At 52.9% G+C, this 4,847-nt stretch overlaps 1 pseudogene; it reads right to left on the bottom strand.

Moving 5' to 3' along the window:
* Positions 1–3,891: 3,891 nt before the first annotated feature.
* LOC130587025 (olfactory receptor 14C36-like) lies at positions 3,892–4,839 on the bottom strand (annotated as a pseudogene).
* Positions 4,840–4,847: the final 8 nt, after the last annotated feature.

Below are 4,847 nucleotides of genomic sequence, written 5' to 3' on the forward strand. Positions count from 1 at the left end.
GACAAAGTGACGCTGGGTTGATGGTGGCCTTGGGGACATTGGGGCAATGGTGACATTGGGGACATCAGGACAACGGTGGCACCAGGAGGGGACAGACACCCACAGTTACCCCGATATCCCCCCCACAGGCCATGTGAGGACATCTGGAGGGGCCACGTTTGTTTTGGGGACATTGTGGGGACACTCCTCTGGGACCCTCCTGGGGACACGTGCATTTTCAAATCAAAGCATTTTACTCATTAATGGGCCCAAAATAATTAATGCGAGTGTTAATTACCACAACGTGTCACTGCCAGCGTGGAGATGACATCACAACCCAACAATGACATCATCAGCCCATGATGACTTGGTTGTGTCATAACCTAATCATGACATCATCACTCCAACCCATGGCCATGGGGGTGACATCATGTCGTGATGATGACACGTTTGGTCAACGTGATTGGGGGTCTGGGGTCAGCAGGGTTGGGGCTCTTGAAGACGTTGGGGTTGGTCTTGGGGTCAATGGGGTCAATGGGGCTGATCTTGAGGTCAATGGGGTCAGCAGGGTTGGTCTTGGGGTCAGCAGGGTCAACCTGATGATGACATCACCACGCAACAATGACATTGTCACCCAACCCCATGGCCGTGGGGACAACGCCAGGAGCCCAGGATGACATCACCGGTGCAATCCACAGCAGATTTGATGATGTCATGACCCAACGATGACATCGTCCCCCCAACTCATGGCCAAATGGACAATCCCATGACCCAACAATGACATCACTGCCTCAATCCACGCCCCAACAACCCCCTCTCCACCCCTCCCCACCACTCCCCCCCATTCCCTCTCCCATCACACCCTCAGTGTCCCCCCGCCCCCACCAGCACCCGGCAGATGGCGCCAGATGAGCAGTAGAAGAGCAGGGGGTCGATGGCAGCGTTGAGGCCGCTCAGCAGTGCAGCATAGATGCGCCACGGGGGCTGCGGCCATGGGTGAAGCCACCACGTGTGACACATTGTAGGGGACGAAGCAGAGGCCGAAGATGACCACGGAGGCCACAGCCAGGCCCATGGCCCCGTGGCAGCACCGGCCGTGCCAGCAGCTCCCGGACAAGGCCAGCGTAGCCAAGGGCAGCGACGGAGAAGGACACGAGGAAGGGGACGAAAAAGAACTCGAGGCACAGCGGGAGCACGAAGCACAGCTGGGCCACTAAGAAGGCGTGGTAACAGCGGGGCAGGGCGGGGCTGGTCATGGGGACAGTGGGGTCAGCAGGATCGAGGGTCTTGGGGGTTTTGGGGCTGGAGGTCTTGGGGTTAGCAGGGTTGGTCCTGGGGTGAATGGGTTTGATCTTGGAGTCAACAGGATCACTGGGTTCGGGAGTCGTGGGGATTTTGGGATTGGTGATGTTGACATCAATGAGATTGAGGATCTTGGGGTCAACAGGGCCAATGGGGTTGATCCTGGGGTCAGTGGGCTAAATGGGGTTGATCTTGTAACCAATGCGATTGATCTTGGGGTCAACAGGGGTTCGGGTCTTAGGGAGGTTGAGGATCTTTGTGTCAATGGGCTTGATTTGGGGTCAATGAGGTTGAGGGGCTTGGGGTCAATGGGGCCAATGGGGCTGGTCTGGTGGTGAATGGGGTCAATGGCGTTGATCTTGAGGTCAGTGGGGTCAGTGGGGCTGGTCTTGCAGTCAATGATGYCAATGTGGTCAATGGGGGCAACAGGGTTGACCTTGGGATCAACAAGGTTGAGGGTCTTGGGATCAGTGGGGTCAACAGAGTTGACCYTGTGGTCAACAGGGTCAATGGCACTGATGTTGTGGTCAGTGAAGTTTCGAGTTTTGCGGTCAAAAAGGTTGACAGGGTAAACCTCATGGTCAACAGAGTCGTCCAACCCCCCCACCGTGGTAGTGGGCCATGAAGACCACGGAGCAGTGGCCACCGGCCAGCAGCCGGATGGCCATGCTGGGGGCCAGGGCACGGCCGGGGCAGGACCGGCCCCACCCCCAGAGTGCAAAGGCCATGTCCAGGGAGTGCCAGATGCTCAGGGCCACCAGGAAGAGGCCACTCAGGGCCATGCTGGAGTAGAAGCAGAAGTTGACCATCGGGCACAGCACGGCTGGCAGTGGCCACACCATCCCAGCTGCTGCCTCAGCCAGCTTGAAGGTAAGCACCAGCAGCAGCAAGAGACTGGCTGCAGTCAGCCTGGCCAGGAGGTCACCTGTGGTCAGACCCGTGGCTGGGCAGCACCGGGCTTTGGCCGCCAGCACGGCCAAGGTGAAGGCATTGGCCAGGAGCCCCATGGAGAAGGGCAGCACGTAGACGGTGTCGTGGGTTTAAAACCTGTTTTTTCCCAATCCGAGTCACGGCACAAAAAATGTCGTGGTTTGGACTGTGCCAAAAGCCAAAAGCACCCACAACGTTCCCTCCCTTCCCACCAAAGAGGGCAGAAGGGAGAGCAAAAGCCCAATTAACACGAAAATTTATGGCTTTCAGATAACATAACATAACTGAGAGAAAGATACGTATGTGCTCCAGAGAATGGTCAGACAGGCTGAACAACTTAAGTTGCAAAATAGATTTATTACTAAAAGCTACTAAGAATACTACCGCACTGGGGAGGGGAACAAAGATAGGGAAAAATTTACAAGGAGAAGAAAAATAAAAACGGACATTTTAAGGCACCTGATATTCTTTCCGGGACCTGTCTCTTTCTCAGGTCATCCCTCTCCACCCCCTATGACTTCCCGCACACATAGGGGACAGGAATGAAAGTCTAACATAGATTAAACTACTCATTACAGTTATTGTCTAGCATCATAGGAGAAGCGTTCTTACAGCTCCAAGCTGTGGAAGGTCTTTTCCCAAGAAACAGTCAGTGTATGACTGCTGATGGCATGGGATTCTTTTCTTTATCTTGTGGGAGAAAGGAACAAATGTTCTCCAAGACCGAACTGCATTGTTTAGGCGGCGTAAGGCCACTATCACAAATCTCCTGGCAGAATACAGCTTCTTCTAAGCATCCACTTGCTTCAGATGTAAGGCGGGGGCATCTCTTCCTCTCTGCAGAACACGTTTTCTTCTTAGCATCAACTCGCTTCAAACATCATGGGGGAGCCAAGCCTCTTCCCCCTTTTTGGCTACTGATCAGTTCAGTCCAGTCCTCAAAGGCCAGGAGTTTTTCCTCAGAGCAAGGTCGCTCTCCTTTTCTATACAGATCTCCCATTGATGAAATAGTCCTTTCGAGAACAGCTTGTTTTCTCCATGTCCGAGCACCACAGCAACAGCACAGCAACCCATCCCATCTTCTCCTTACTGTGATCTTGGGTCTCCATTTTTTTCTTCTTACATCTCCTCACCCTCGGGCTCTGGTTTTTCACCAGTGCGTGATACTAACAACTAAATACTAACAACCTAAAAGCTACAGGGCGCCACGCTCTATCTTGTTTTGAATTCTTCTTAAGTACAAGACCATTCGTCATCACAGAGGTGTAACTAGCCTGTGCAATTGGCCCAGGCCTGATGGGCAGCTTGTCCATCAGCCTCAGAGCCACAATGGATTGGCTCTAAAACACAAGGGGTAGGGCTCCTTTTGCTGGAGAAGAAGGAGAAATCGTCTAGAATTTCCTCACAGGAGCCATCTTTGTGGTTTTTTGGTCTCATCCCCCCACCACCAAAAATCGGACTAAGTAAAACCATGACACTCTGCTTAACACAAGAAAGGGAAATACTGATGTAGCAATACTATGACTCATGGCATCCCTTTATGGAAATCATTATAACAAGTAAAACAAAAAAAGATGGAAAAATTGACTCAACCAAAAAGAACAACAAAAAGGACACATGGCACAAAGCACTCTAGTCCTGTAATTAGTTACATTATGAATGCTATGCAGAGCCTAACAATCACTTTATTGTTTCTGAAAGGCATAAAGTGGTCATTTTTCTCAGGCCATCCTTGAGCTCCTGGTTCCTCAGGCTGTAGATGAGGGGATTCAGGGCTGGAGGCACCACCAAGTACAGAACTGACACCACCAGATCCAGGGATGGGGAGGAATGGAGGGAGGCTTCAGGTAGGCAAATGCACCAGTGTTGATAAACAAGGAGATCATGGCCAGGTGAGGGAGGCACGTGGCAAAGGCTTTGTGCTGTCCCTGCTCAGAGGGGATCCTCAGCACAGCCGTGAAGATCTGCACATAGGAGAAAACAATGAACACAAAACATCCCCAAAATAGGAAAGCACTTACTACCATGAACCCATGTTCCCTGAGGTAGGATTTGGAGCATGAGAGCTGGAGGATGTGTGATATTTCACAGAAGAACTGGCCCAGAGCATTGCCCTGGCACAGGGGCAGGGAAAATGTATTGGCCGTGTGCAACAGAGCAGTGAGAAAGGCACTGGCCCAGGCAGCTGCTGCCATGTGGGCACAAGCTCTGCTGCYCAGGAGGGTCCCGTAGTGCAGGGGTTTGCAGATGGACACGTAGCGGTCGTAGCCCATGATGGTCAGGCAAGCTCTGATCCAAGAAAGAAGATCAGCAGAAAGAGCTGTGCAGCACATCCCTTGTAGGAGATGTCCCTGGTGTCCCAGAGGGAATTGTGCATGGCTTTGGGGACAGTGGTGCAGATGGAACCCAGGTCAGTGAGGGCCATGTTGAGTAGGAAGAAGAACATAGGGCTGTGCAGGTGGTGGCCGCAGGCTACGGCGCTGATGATGAGGCCGTTGGCCAGGAGGGCAGCCAGGGAGATGCCCAGCAAGAGGCAGAAGTGCAGGAGCTGCAGCTGCCCCGTGTCTGACAATGGCAGCAGGAGGAGGTGGCTGATGGAGCTGCTGTTGGACATTTGCTGCCTCTGGGCATTGGAA

Source organism: Malurus melanocephalus, unplaced genomic scaffold, assembly GCF_030028575.1.
Source record: "Malurus melanocephalus ecotype Western Australia unplaced genomic scaffold, MMel_1.1 scaffold_1467, whole genome shotgun sequence".
Taxonomy (NCBI): Eukaryota; Metazoa; Chordata; class Aves; order Passeriformes; family Maluridae; genus Malurus; species Malurus melanocephalus.